The 15,691-nt window shown below is 41.3% G+C and overlaps 1 protein-coding gene across 1 annotated transcript in view; it reads left to right on the top strand.

The window, feature by feature from the left end:
* Window positions 1–13,232: 13,232 nt before the first annotated feature.
* Window positions 13,233–15,691, top strand: part of LOC103178226 (rho GTPase-activating protein 7-like) — a 73,272-nt gene continuing 70,813 nt past the window's right edge. The window contains exon 1 of the mRNA XM_007892851.2: window positions 13,233–13,381. The gene's annotated coding sequence lies outside the window, so the exon portion shown is untranslated. The remainder of the gene's footprint in view (window positions 13,382–15,691) is intronic.

Raw genomic sequence — 15,691 nt, 5'->3', positions numbered from 1 at the left:
CTTCTGCTTTTGATTATGAAGGCAATTTTCAATGTAGTTAGCTATGTTGGCATCAATTCCCCTCTTTTCCTGAAGGCGATGACTCAAGGTGGAGTAGAGTTTCACAACTGCTGGCAACTGTTACACAAGCTCCTCACCCAAGTGGCTGTTCTTCATTTGCGAGACTAGATAGTCAATGTTAGCACTTTGTGAGCATCATAGCCAAGCCGAATCTTGCATTTGCCCAGTGCCTAAACACAAGCACATTCCAGCAGTCATCATGAGTGGAGCCCAGGCTTCTATTTGGCTTTCCATACCAGACCTGGGGCTGCTTATAAAAAGTATCATCGTTGCTATCCCAGCTGACACTAGCTATGAGCACAGACTAGTAACCAGTGTATACATGGCTAAGCTATCCAGGGAGTCTAGCACTCTAATCCTTAAATGGTATTGTTTTGAAATGTGAGCTTGAATAATACAATTCAATACAAAATTACATTTGTGGCTTTCACGTCAGGAGGATGCTGGACAGTCAGGGATTTGACCCGAGTGGGTGGTGGGGGGGAAGGGGTGCAAGGAAGGGTGGATAATAGGTGCGTTAGAGAATACTATTTTTCAGGCAACAAGTTAAATAATGATAAATAAGCCTTGTATTTGATCTAACACCTTATCACGTCATTGAGGTATCTCAAAGCACCTCAAGGGATACACTGTAAAGTGGATTGACTGTGTATTTTCTGGGCAAAAATACAGCAGCCAATTTGCACACAGCACTGTCCCACAAACAGCCATGCAGGAAGTGATCAATTTTATTTGTCGCTCTCTTCTCTTTTCAAATAGTGCCATGGGATCTTTGATATTCACCTGAACAGCAAACTGGACTTTAGTTTATTGTTTCATCCGAGGGATGGCATTTCTGACAATGCAACCCCCCCCCCCCACCCCAGCAGAAGCGAGAGTGCTAACACTGACCCAGGCTGATAAGTTACATTTATATAGTGCTTTTCATGTTGAGAGGATGACTCAAAGCACTTTACACAGTTAAATAGGCACCAGAACTGGGGGTTGGGAGGGCAGCTGAGGTGAGGAGGGTCGGAGAGAGAAGTTCAGTAAAAATGTAATTAAAAAGATAGGAATTAAGGCTGGCTTCAAAGGTGGAGGAACTCCATGATGGAGTTCCAGAGAGCAGAGATAGAATGGCTGAAAGCTCACCCAGCCACCCTGTCAGATCAGGCAGAGGATATGAAGCAGGGTGACGTTAACTGAGCGGAAAGTGAAGCAATAGCAGTAGGGCTGCAGGAGGTCACAGAGGTAAGGTGGAGTGAGGGCAGGAAGGCATTTGAAAGTAAGGATGAGAATCTTGAATTTGATCTTGAATTTGATCCTCTGGGGGATGGGGAACTGGTGGAGCCAAGCGAAGATTAGGTTGATAGGGTCACAAAGTTGACATTTACAAAGCTGTAAATTTAAAGTCCAGTGTGAGAGAGCATTGGAGTAATCAAATCTCAAAATGATGAAGACATGAATGAGGGTCTCGGTGATGTAGGGGAGAGGTAGTGGCAGAGGCGAGTGATGTTACCTGCCTTCCTGCTAATGAATGGGGGCAACAGACTCTACTGAAAATAGTATAATAGCCCCAGGGATTGGGTCTCCACAATAAATCCAGTTGGTACTGTGGGAAACCATGTGCAACGCCCTGCCTTCAATTGAAGACTCATCCCTGGCGAGCAACCAGAAGTTGCTGCTCCCGAGCTGTGGAGCCTCCTGTGGGTCAGGGATTGGGAAGCCATCTTGAGACCATAAGGGAGATTCCTCTTTTTTGCTCTTCCTCCTGCAATGCCCTTCAGCATCACCATGGGAAGTCCGATGATTTCCCACTCAGGAATGGGGAGGTTGAAGAAGCCCAAGATCCATTGTGCTAATGGTGTGTATCAGGGGAGAGGCCTAGGAAGATACAAGACCTCATTGTGTATGTGAGTCGATCTGTGTGCAAGTATGTGTTGGTGAGCAGGGAGTGGGAAGAGAGCCAACAGGCCAAGTTTTATGTCTGCTACGAGTCCTGAAAAGGTTTAGTTTAGTTACTTTATTCAATTATATAATTACATTTTAACCATTTTAACCAGTAACAAATTGAAAATGATTGCAACTATCTTTCAAATCGAATGCCCGTCTATAAAATACACAGTCACTATGCTTAAGTATATCCTGTGAAGTGCTTTGAGTAATAATAATGTTAATATAATTATTATTATAGGGCTGGACGAATGACTACAGCAGAGTGTGGCATTGTTGAAGACATAGATTCTGGAACGAAGATTTTAAGATTTGTTACACTGCTAGAAATAAATTAAGATTACAGAAATCTTCTCAATCTATGGGATTTTAGGTTTTTTTCAAATAAAAGCTTCCATTCCAAGTGACTTTGAAGAACTACTGATGTAAGACCAGATCAGCTTTCCTCCTTGCACAATACAGCAGCTTGTCTGTTTCTACACAAAAGGAGATCTTAGAAATGGCTGAAAAACAAACCTCTGAAATTCCTTGTTGTGGTTTGTCTATTTTTTAGACAAGATCTTAGAGGATCTAAGGATTTCACGAGCAGGTGAAACTTTATCTTCCAAATATTTGTAGTCATTTGGAAAACCACTTTGAATCTACCCCATCATCTTTTGGATGATTAACATTTGAATTCTTCAAAGGTCAACTTTTCTCCAGGAACCCATTTCATCTTGACTGATCCTGTAATTCCCATACCCTCTGAGAGATCCATGGAACTGTTTCCTTCCCATCAACTTCTCCTGTGGCATTGTCTAGTGCTCAAACTAAATACAGTTCACTGCAACTACTAGGGGCAGATGGTCGCTTTCTACACGGTACTCAAAATGAGAAGGCTTGCATCAAAGTGGCTGTGGATCACCAGGGTGCAAATGAAATGACTCCAGAGAGTATCAGTGAAGTTACAATGCTTATCAGAATCTTATTAGTAAAAGTTGGAAGAAATCTACGTTCAGAAGAATAAGAGTAGAATCTACCAACCGAAGAGTAAAAGAGGACAAACAGCTGCAAATATCCACTTGTTTATGGTTACCATCTCATCTATTTGAGTTACAACAACATTCACATTTCAAAGACTTTTGGTTTCACATAAACTTTATAATCCTATAATAATCCTTGCATTTGATATAGCACCTTATCACGTCTCTGAGGCATCTCAAAGCACTTCACAGAATGTATTTCGAGCCTTTTGTGTATCATGAGACACATAGTGGCAATGATGTCACACATTTCATGCTCAGCTGTGGTGCTCACAAGGAAGCTTGCAGGGAGTTCCTGGTATCTGCCATCTACCCAGTGAGGGCTCAAACCTGCATTTGTCAGTTTTCAAATGACCAACTACTGACTATCCTCCTTGGGGGAGGTAAGCAGGCTCTCCTTGAATCTGAACTAACTGTAAGCTAATGTGCTTGCAACAGAATGTCAGAATCAAGTTAATCTTCTGTGGCAGGAATCCAGTTTCTTAGCTAGGCTATTCGCAGTACTCCAGGCACTGGTGATAACAGCACAGCCAGCCTGGCTTATCAGCAGTGTTTGGGAGGGCAGACCCATCACTGAGGGCAGGGATTCCTCGCTCTCAACTCCTGTAAACTCTGTAAACCAAAGCCCCAAATGGGTCGGATGGTGCTAACTGGACAAGCAACATGAACCTTAGTCTATGCTCTAAATGGCAAGCTGTACAATTTTAGCTGGTTAGATTTGAGCAGCACCCCAATACACACTGACATCCCCAAGCGTTGGATCTTATTGTGGAGTCCTGTAGCTCAGTGGTTAGAGCACTCGCTTTGCAAGCGGGAGACCTGAGTTCAATTCCAGGCAGGGCGAAACCTTGGGCAAGTTTCCTTACTCCACAAGCCTAATAATAATCCCTCCAAAAACCAAAACAATAATAAATTGGTCATTTTCAATCTACGACTGTTTGTGGGACATTGCTGTGCGCAATTGGCTGCCGCGTTCGCCCACAAATATACAGTCAATTCACTTTACAGTGTGTTCTGTGAAGCGCTTTGGGACGTCCGCCCGACGTGAAAAGCGCTATATCAAATGCAAGGATTATTATTATTATTATTATTACCAACCTTTGCCTGATACTCTCTAGTATTAGGTAAACTGAATACATCCCTCCAGAGAGAGATTATGCATTCCACAGGGAAATGTTCATGGGTAGGCTGCATGCATGAAACTCTCAATCTGGTTTGTATACTATTAAGCATGATGGTTTTCACATGTGTCGGACACCTGAATGGCCATAAAGAAAAGATTTTTTGCATGTTTTTTACTTTAAAAAAAATTGATGGACTCCTCTGAAGGCATTTTGGGGAAATCCACTAAAATGATGGAACAGAAGATTATAGATCTTGGTCGCTGTCTATTCTGAGCTTGCTGGTATTAACCAAGGCAACAACAAAAGTGCAGCAATTGGCTTTAGCTCCCTTGGGCTTGGAAGGGAAAAATCCTGATCATTCTTTGATATCCCATACATAGAAATGTTTGGTATAGAAAGAGGCTATTAGTCCATCGTATAAGCAGATGTAGGGTGAGAATAGGCTCAAATCTAACTGCACATCCATTCCCCCATATTCAACAAGCCTGTTAATCACAGCCAAGGCTCACACATCCACAAAAACCTCTTGGCCAAGGAAATAGAGACCAATTGACCCTCTTTGGATCATGCCCCAGTCAAAGAAAGGTAGAAGGATTTACTCCAGGAAAATGGAGTCTAGCATCTTCAGAAAAGAGGGGGAGGAGAAAAAAAAACATGCTTGGGGAAGAAAATACTTTACATGGAAAGTTATCATTTTGTTTTATGATAAAGTTTCTGGATTAATTTTCATTGTTTTTGAGCCTTTGATATTCGGTGATTTGTTTTCACAAAAAAAAGTAAAAATAGAAGAAAAGAACTCAACACAATTTACATTTATATAGTGCCTTTCACGTCAGGAGGACATCACTTTGTACAGCTGGCTGGGCACCCGAGACAAGGGGAGGGGAAAAGGGGAGCTACAGAGTCACTCAAAAATGACACGTCACTCAAAAATTTAAAGGGAGGAGAAAAGGAAGGAGAAAGCTTTATGTCTACACAGTTAGTGTACAGAATTGACATCACAATGCAGTACATTCACAGGATAATTGCAGTTTAAACAAAAGCCCATCCACTGATGTATGTTGTGCATCGTCCTTTGTGGGTCGGAGAGTCTCAAAATGCGGCCTGGAGCTTTGTGCCAATACTTGTGACCTTTCTAATGATTTTTTTTCTAACAATCCAGTTCTGACGTACAGAAGAATGTTGTTAAATGTTAGAGGTCAAGATAGGGGAAAAAAGCCACTAAAACTAAACTCGGATGCCACAGAGGTGACGTAAGCAACAATACTCAATAAGCAGTCAGCGGCCACACAGTATTAAACACTGCGAGAGCAGAAACACATATGGGAGAGAAAAAAGAAAAGCTCTCATCCTCGGAATTTATAGCATGAAGGAATGATCCCATTTTATTTTTATCGTAGCACATTATAATGTTACTGTATTATGTTACCTATAATCTTGCATATAAAAGTAATGGGAAGCAGTTGAGCTGTTGGAATCTCATTTGTCTCTCCTTATTTGAAAGATTGTCAGCAGTAGCAGTAACTGTTCAATAAATAGGAGGCTTATTGGGATAATAAATGTATAATCCTGTTCATACCTATTTGAAGAAGCATGATAGGACATATATTTTCAGGAATTTTTATTGGAGCCAAATAGGAATTTTGCTCCCTCCCGGTGCTTTATAGATTGCATTTTCATAGTGCCTTATCATATCAAATATGACAGAAGTAAAAACGTGAGATATAGTGACTGTATTTGAAGGCAAACGTGGCAATCATTTGCACCAGCAAAGTCCAAAAAGTAGCCATGAGCTGAATGTAAGCTTTATTAGAGGAACAAACTGCTTTTCTCTTCTGGCTTTGTAATGGATCTTAAATGTCCACCTGAACAACAGGCAGATGGGACTTTGATGTAAGGGTATTAGAGTACTCCCCAAGTACTTGTGGAGTCCTGTAGAGTAGTGGTTAGAGCATTTCACTCATAAGCAAAAGGACCCGGGTTTAATTCCCAGACAGAAAGAAATCTTAGGCAAGTTCCCTTACGCAACACAACTCTGTTTACCTAGCAGTAAATAGGAACCCGGGTATTAGTCAATTGATGGATTGCTTTCTGGAGGTAATAATCCCTTCAAAAAAAAATAATAATTTGGTCGCTCAATCCACGACTGTTCGTGGGACACTGTTGTGCCCAATTGGCTGCTGCATTTCATCCTCAAAACATAATCAATTGACTTTACAGTACATTCTGTGAAGCACTTTGAGACATCTCAATGATGTGATAAGGCACTATATCAAATAGAAGAATTATTATAATGATTACTAAGTCCTGGATGCAGCATCAGTCCCAATATGGCACTTAAATTCACAACCTTCTGAGACAAGAGTGATATGGACTGAGCCGAGTTGGAACATCAAACACCATGTGGTGTGGTACTGAGCCTTACGGACATGGAGAGAGACAGATTGGTACCTGGATGGTGTGAATTAACTGATTTCAGCTACTGTTGCATTCATAGAATCAGAGAGCACAGAAGGAGACCATTCGACCCACCGTGTCCGTGCCGGCTTTTGAAAAAAGCTATCTAATTCAATCCCATTCCCCGCTCTCTCCCTATAGCCCTGCAAACTTGTCCTACCCAAATAATTAGCTACTTCTCTCTTAAAAGTTATTATCGAAACCCAAATGCTGTGTAAAAAAAATTCTCCTCACCTCCCCTCTGTTTCTTTTAACTATTTTAAATCAGTGTACTCGGGTTATCGACCCACCCCCAGTAGAAATAGTTTCTCCTGTAGCTCAGTGGAGTCCTGTAGCTCAGTGGTTGGAGCACTCGCTTTGCAAGCGAGTGACCTGAGTTCAATTCCAGGCAGGGCGAAACCTTGGGCAAGTTTCCTTACTCCACACGCCTAATAATAATCCCTCCAAAAAACAAAAAACAATAATAAATTGGTCATTTTCAATCTACGACTGTTTGTGGGACATTCCTGTGCGCAATTGGCTGCCGCGTTCGCCCACAAATATACAGTCAATTCACTTTACAGCATATTCTGTGAAGCGCTTTGGGACGTCCTCCCGACGTGAAAAGCGCTATATCAAATGCAAGGATTATTATTATTATTTCTCCTTGTTCACTATCAAATCCCCTTATAATTTTGAACTGAAGTCTTTCTTTGCTGGTATCATCCTGATAAATTTTGTTTGCACCCTCTCCAATGCCTTGACATCCTTCCTAAAATGTGGTGCCCAGAACTGAACACCGTACTCTAGCTGAGGCCTAACCAGTGTTTTATAAAGGATCATCATAACTTCCTGACTTTTATATCCTATGCCCCTGTTTATAAAGCCTATTGTCCCATATGCTTTTTTTAATAGCTTTATCCACCTGTCCAGCCACCTTCAAAGATTTACTTATATGAACCCCCAGGTCTCACTGTTCCTTCACCTCCTTTAAGATTGTACCATCAGCTTATATTGCCTCTCCTCATTCTTCCTACCAAAATGCACCACTTCGCATTTCTCCACATTAAACTTCATCTGCCACTTGTCTGCTCATTTACCAATCTGTCTATGTCCATTTGCAGTCTGCTACTATCCTCCTCACTGTTTACTACGTTTCCCCTCTTAGTGTCAACTGGAAACTTAGAAATTGTACTCCCTATACCCAAGTCCAGGTCATTTATATAGATCAAAAACCCCTGGGGTGCACCACTGCACACTTCCCTCCAGTCAGAAAAACAACCATTCACACCACTTTCTGCTTTCTGTCTCCCAGCCAATTCTATATCCATGCTGCCACTGTCCATTTTATACCGTGAGTTTCTATTTTGCTTTCAAAGACATTTGATAAAGTGCTCTTATGTGGCACTTTATCAAATGTCTTTGAAAATCCATTTAATTACATCAACTGCACTACCTTCATCCATCCGCTCTGTTATTTCATCAAAAAACTCTATCAGGTTTGTTAGACATGATTTGCCTTTAACAAATCCATGTTGGCTGACTTTTATTAACTCATATTTTTCTAAGTGAAAATTTATTTTGTCTCGGATTATAGTCTCTAGAAGTTTCCCCATTACTAACGTTTGGCTGCCTGGCCTATGGTTTCCATGTTTATCCTTCTGCCTTTTTTTGTACAGAGGAGTAACATTTGCAACCCTCCAGTTCTCTGACACCACCCCAGTGTCCAAGGAGGATTGAAAGATTATGGCCAGAGCCTCCATTATTTTAATCCTTACTTCCCTCAGTAACCTAGGATGCATCCCATCCAAACCAGATGACTTATCTACTTTGAGCACCGACAACCCTTTTACTACCTCCTCTCAGTTTATTCCTATCTTATCCAATTTCTCTAACCTCTCCTCCGATACTGTGGCATTGGCTCCATCCTCTTCTTTTGTGAAGATAGATGCAAAGTACCCATGCTCTCTGCCTCCACAAGAAGATTTCCTCTTCGGTCCCTAATTGGACCCTCCCTCCTTTAACTAACCTTTATATGCTTATAAAATATCTTAGAGTTCTCTTTTTTGTTACCCACTAATCTTTTCTCATACAATCTTTTTGCCCCTCTTATTTCCTTTTTCAGTTCGCTTCTATACTTTCTATATTCTATTTGATTATCTTCTGTATTTTGGACCTGACATTTATCATAAGCCTCCTTTTTCTGTTTTATTTTAATCCCAATTTCCTTACTCATCCAGGGAGGTTTGGATGCCCTACCTTTCCCCTTTGTGGGAATGTATTTGTTCTGTCCCTGAAATATTCCCTCCTTGAAGGCTTCCCATTGCTCATTAGTTGTTTTACCTGCCAATCTTTCTTTCCAGTCCACCTTGGCTAGGTCCCTTTGTAACTCACTGAAATTAGTCCTCTTCCAGTTGAGTAGCTTCACCTTTGATTACTCCTTGTCCCTTTCCATAAGTACTCTAAACCTAATGATGTTGTGATCACTGTTGTCCAGATAATCTCCTACTGAAACCTGCTTCACTTGCTCCACTTCATTCCCCAGAACTAGATCCAGCACTGCTTCTTTCCTCGTTGGGCTGGAAACATACTGATCCAGAAAGTTATCCTGCACATATTTCAGGAATCCTTCCCCTTCCTTGTCCTTTACACTGTTATGTTGCCAGTCTATGTTAGGATAATTGAAATCCTCCATTATCACTACTCTATTGGTTTTACATCTTTCTGAAATCTGCTTGCAAATTTGCTCATCTATCTCCTTCCCACTATTCGGTCTATATATTCACTAACAGAGTAAAAGCTCCTTTACTCTAACCAAATTGATTCTGTTTATGGACCCTATAGCATATAGTCCCTTTCCAGGGCCTTATACATGTCTTTAATCAATATTGCCACCCCTTCCTTTATTTCCTTCCCTATCCCTACTGAATACATTTTAGCCAGGAATATTCAGCTCCCATTCCTGCCCTTGTTTGAGCCAGATCTTCATTATTGCCACTACATCACAACCCCATGTAGCACCTTGAGCCTGCAGCTCACCAATCTTATTTGCCACGCTCCGTGCATTTATGCACATGCACTCCAAGACTGTTAGGCTGTTCTGAATTTCTCCCCCATCCAATCCCTCCTTTTTCTGGATTACTCCTGATTAAATTGTTATTCGTCTCTCCCAGCCTTCTATTTAACTCTAATGCTACATCCTGATTCCCTTCCCCACTCAAAATTAGTTTAAACCCTTCCCCACAGCACTAGTTAACCTCCCTGTGAGGACATTGGTCCCAGCCCTGTTCAGGTGTAACCCATTCACCTTGTACAGGTCCCACCTGCCCCAGAACTGGTCCCAATGATCCAGGAACCTGAAGCCTTCCTTTCTGTACCACTCTCTAGCCATGCATTCATGTTTTTGATCCTGTTGTTTTGATACTCATTTGCACGAGGCACTGGGAGTAATCCAGAGATCACCATCTTTGAGGTTCTACTCTTTAGCTTTTTCCCTAGCTTCTGATACTCTTCCTGTAGGATCTCAGCTCTTTTTTTCCCTATGTCATGTATCCCAACATGGACCATGACTTCTGGATGTTCCCATTCCTCCTGTAGAACGTTTTGGACCCGTTCTGTGATGTCTTCAACCCTGGCACCAGTGAGGCAACATACCATGTAAGAGTCACGTCTTTGCAGAAATGTCTATTCCTTTCACCATTGTGTCCCCAATGACAATTGCATTGACACTCTTCCCTGTGTCCCCCTGTACATCCATTTGTTTTTGACTCGCCTCCCCAGAGGTGTCATCACCCTGACTGGTATTCAGTACAGAGAACCAGTTTGTGAGTGCCACACTCTCAGGGGATTTCTGCACTGCCTTTATTTCCTCCCTCTTCCTACCATGCCGGGTGGTCACCCACTCATTCTCCTTCTGAACCCTCTGTGACTGTGGGTTGACCATCTCCTGAAACGTTCGATTTCTTTAGCCTCCCGTATCCTATGTAGTGACACCAGCCTCTCCTCACGCTCAAAAACTCTGAGCTCAAACTTGAGCAGCCGGAGGCACTTCCTACACACGTGTCTGTCCAGGGCACACAAAGCATCCTGGAGTTCCCACATGGCACACATTATGCATGCAACTGGTCTCGGCTGCCCTGCTATATTCCCAGACATGTTTAATATTATTTTAATATAAATATATATTTCATAATTCTGCATCTCTTTCCCCTCTCACCAAATTCCTTAACAGAATTTTCAATCTATTCCATCTCACTCAGTTCCCTCCTCACGCTGCTGAGCTCTCTGCTCCCTGGCCCATTCCTAGGCTAGATTAGGACATAAATAAAAAAATGGTGATTTGCTATTCGGTGAATCTCTCAATCTGACATTTGCAACCTTCAAGTCTCAGTTAGTGATTCAAATCCAGTTTGCCAATGTCATAAATTTAAACATGAGGTTCTATTCAATTTTAAAGCCAACCTGGGAGTCATTTCCCAATGGCTCAGGGAGTTTATCCAGTGAGTAGCTGACTGTACAGAACAGGAATGCTGCAGGTTCAATCCCTGGTCTGTGCTAAATTAGCTGATTTAGCCGGGATGGCAATAAAGGTACTGCAATTGGCCTCAGTGTTCCCAGGTTAAGGAGCAGAAAATCAGTCAGGGTCCGTTCTGCTGATTGCTTTCCAATGATCTCTGCTGAAGGAGCGCATGTGTGGATGTTGGGTGAAGATAAAATCGGCTGCTGACGCTCACTGTCACGTCCCTACACATGAATAATGACCATTTGTGCAGAGCCCCGGAAGGCGACCAGTGTTTGTGCAAGCTTACCACCAGCATGAATCAAACATAATTCAGAAAAGAAGGGGTAGGAGAGAAAGAGAAGATTTTTTAAATTTAAATAAAAGCTTATTTGAACAATTTCATTTGGGCGTATCATCTTGCGCATGTTCTCCTTTGAACCGCTTTCACAAAAGATCCTACTTTAACTGAGAGATAGCTGAGCTCTTCCTTTACTCTTTGCTTACTTGTGCTAAGCCATCTGTGCTATGTTATGTTTGGCCTCCCTCCCACCCATTTGCAGTTGCAAAGTTCAATTGCTGAGAGGAGGGCGGAGAATAAAACTTTTCAAATTGTTTCCAAAATTAAAAGGATGTAATCAATTGGTTAATTTAAATAACAACTTGAAGCACATTTTCTCAATATTTGTAAGCTGCACTACAGTCTGACGTTTTGAATATTGCTTTTTTTATAGCCCCCCGACCTATAGGTCAAAGTTTAGAAGGTGACTGATCGACAATTAAGATTGCTGGAACAAATTCACTTTTTGTGAAAAAACATTATTGAGGGAACTAAACAAAGATAAAGCAAGTCTAAGCTTTGTTTGTGGTATAACTGTGATCTACACATTGTCTTTTTTCCCCCACATTCTCTCTCTCTCTCTCCTGCAGCTTTTTCTAAATGTAATTTTTTTGCAGCCTTTAGCATATTTTTGGTCAGCAGGTCGAGCTACTATTTTGCTCCCTGCGAAACGTCACACAGCCAGTGACAGTTTCATCAATTTCTGAGCTCTGCAGCTTACATGTGAGTGATAAGTGGGGCACCTCTGAAATACACAGTCCTGAGTCTAATTCAAAATATCATTACATGGCTTGTAAAAGTTAAACCCACATTAGAAAAAAAATTAGCTTCCATCCTTCCACATGTAACTCTAATGGATTATTTTTAAGAAATGTAAGCTGCATCGTTTTTCCGTATGATATGTTGTGCTGAGATTCTTATTTAGTTACAGACAACTACTGAACTGCATGTTAATTAATGTAAAAAAACTGATCTGCAATAGCTTGGTTCTGGCTTTTACAAAGGTGCTTGTCTGCTTTTAATCAAGACCAAATGGTGAACTTAGTTCCCAGGCTAAAGTCGCTCAGAGAAACAGAGAGGAAGTTGTTCAAGAGAGGAAAAAAAAGGGGGGAAAAAGATAAACAGATGATGGTTTAAGAAAGTCTGTTCATAACTGTGGATACATAAGATGTGGGCAGTCCCAGGGATCTGATTCAGGCACTCTGTCAAACTGGAAAGCTCTGCTGCTGCGTGTTTTATGTCAGCAAAAATTCTAATATGCTCAAGATGGAGTTTGTCCTTGTGAATTTACATTGTTGGTGGTTATCTGTTGCCCTGGAGGATTCTCAGGAAAGGTAACAACATACGTTATTGCCTTCGGAAAGCATGTTGCTTAATGTGCCGCTAAAGAATAAATGTCTTGATTGCCACAATAAGGTCAAGTCCGTTTTGAATTTAAAGCAAGTCTTTGATACTGAGATGTGTTTTCTACCTCATTCATTCCTTATGTTTATGTTATTTTTAATTCTAGCTGGTTGGAGTGGCAAAAGCTGCCTTCACAAAGTTCTCTATGATGCCTTGGAGGACTGCTCGGCTTTCCTTACAGTATCTTCCTTTGCATTCCTTTACTTTCTTTCGCCTTTTTTCTCATGCATTCACTCACACATGTATATACTACTTGGAGGCAGGAAATAGTTTCCAGCCAGTCTGGGCCTGGTCATTGGGCCCCTTCACAAAACATTAGTTTCGTCTGAATTTTGGAGACAGGAGACGCTGGGAAAAAACTTGACAGGATTCGGTTCAGTTTAGTCTCATTCCTCCTGGAGTGGGTGTATTCTCAATATACCACATTGAGCAAAACTGCCTAGAATAGGTTACTGGTCTCTGTACGACAAACAGAGGGGATCTTTATAGCAGCTACTGCACCAGGACTATGATCAGATCATGCACTCAAAGATGTCACTGATTTCTGTGCCTGCCTGCAATCTAGGTAAGATTCCATTTGAATTTCTGCTTGTAAGTACTTACACAGTACGAGTCTGCTACAGCACAAGATATTAGGAGCTCGGTGGTGGAATTTTTTCTCCTTGAAAGGGCTGGAAATTGTGCAGCACTGTTATGTTGCGGAGTGGAGCAGAGCTGAGTTTATGATTTCATTTATTAAAAGTAAATGCAGCAATGTCATTTAACTCTGCAATACAGTGTATTATTCCCATTACTTTAGTTTAGATCTGTGACAACTTTCCGTAACTTTTTCTTTGCGAGTGCATGTCATTAAGATACTGCATATATATAGGCTTTGTGGCACGTTTCTCTGTGCAAGTAGACATAGTTTAGAATTATAGCTAAGACAAATGTAATATGGCCAATGTTATTGATGCCTAATAATAAGAACTACTTATACAGCAACAGCATATTATTTATGTACAATACAGGATCCCACTGCGATGTACTTTAAATGTACTTTAGAAGCTTGCTGTCTTAAGCCAATACACTTAAAATTCTGTATTGTTTATCCCAAAGTGATACCCTTTTGCAAGCTGTTAATAGTTAGTGAAGTACATTATATCACAATGGGTGCTTTGAGCATGTTGTGACTGTGTATATTGTAGTGAAGGTGTAACAAATCAGTTTTGTTGCTTTGTCCGTGTCTCACTGAATCGAATGAATTATCTGTGAACAAGTCCTCTAAGTTACTGCATATCTACTAGTTTATTGAGAAAATACAAAGAATGCTTTAAAAGAGCGATCTTTCCATTGAAATCTATGTAAGAAATTAAAAGGAAGATTCATAAATTCATAAAAGCTTGATTCATAAATGTAGCAGAGTTCTTTGTATCCATGTGTTTTTAAATAGAAAGGAAAAAAATACATTTTTACAGTACTTTATCACATTGCAATGTCTCAAAGTACTTTACAGTAATTATTACCAAGTATAGTGACTGCTTTTTGGGCAAAGCAAACATGTTTGTATTCTCAAACCAAAATCTGATTCCTAGGACAAATAAAATTGTCTTATAAAGTTTGATCAAAATAAAGACATTCATTTGAATAGAAAAGGAGAAAATCTTCAGATATGAGGGATGAGAGGCTGAAGAGAACCACCAAATTGAGCCATTCCTGGTTGTCTATTCAATGTAAGATTTTACATCCTTTGGGGGTTTGTTTTTTTCCATTTTCTGTCCCGAAGGCATTGATTCTTCCTGAGATACATTTCCACAGGTGTCTGAGCCACCCTCCACTACCAAATCCAAGAGGCAAATCTTCATAATAATAATAATCCTTGCATTTGATATAGCGCTTTTCACGTCGGGAGGACGTCCCAAAGCGCTTCACAGAACACACTGTAAAGTGAATTGACTGTATATTTGTGGGCGAACGCGGCAGCCAATTGTGCACAGCAATGTCCCACAAACAGTCGTAGATTGAAAATGACCAATTTATTATTGTTTTTGGTTTTGGAGGGATTATTATTAGGCGTGTGGAGTAAGGAAACTTGCCCAAGGTTTCGCCCTGCCTGGAATTGAACTCAGGTCTCTCACTGGCAAAGCGAGTGCTCTAACCACTGAGCTACAGAACTCATGCTGTTCAATGGAGTGGTGGGGGAGAGGGATTCATTATCTCTATATGCGCACTTTACAGTTTGGTGCATAGTGATCGAGATCTTATTTTGTTCCCCTCCTTAATTCAGGAGTGCTGACTCCTATTTAAGCATGCTTACTGCCTCACTAGCTGAGATAAGCAAACTCAACACAAACCATGGTTTGAACTAAGGACCTTCTTTGTCTCCATGACTTAGTTCAACACCAGGCACTAGCTTTACCAATTGAGGCGTCAGTGGAGCTCAGCATTAGCACTGAGTGAATGACATCAACAATGTCCACTGACACTATACTTATGAGTTCGGATTGTTTGTTTACATTGTTGAGGAGTCCCGAAGTTTAGGAGTCAGCGAGCTTGCCTAACAAGGAAAAGGACCCGCTTTTGATTCCTGGGCAGCGTGAGATCTTAGATCAAGTTTTCTTATTCCAAATCCCTATGTTGACCTAGCGGAAGTAAGTAGTCAATTAGCAGATCGCTTTCCTGGGGTAATGGTTTCTGCCAGTGTGGATAGTAAGTGGTCTGATCTTCTTAGATATTCCTTGACACCAGGTCAAGGCTCTGGCTCTGGAACTCTGTCCCCCAGTGCCTTCGCCGCCTCCTCCCTTTCCTCCTTCAAGGCCGGTCTCAAGACCTTTCTCTTTGACCGTGCCTTCAGCTCCCCTCTCGACTCTCTACCCCCTCCTCGATCCCTCCCTTC

The sequence above is a fragment of the Callorhinchus milii genome, unplaced genomic scaffold (assembly GCF_018977255.1).
Source record: "Callorhinchus milii isolate IMCB2004 unplaced genomic scaffold, IMCB_Cmil_1.0 Scaffold1, whole genome shotgun sequence".
In the NCBI taxonomy this organism is placed as follows: Eukaryota; Metazoa; Chordata; class Chondrichthyes; order Chimaeriformes; family Callorhinchidae; genus Callorhinchus; species Callorhinchus milii.
The sequence above is the reverse complement of the archived record's forward strand: the minus strand, read 5'-3'. Positions and strand labels throughout refer to the sequence as shown.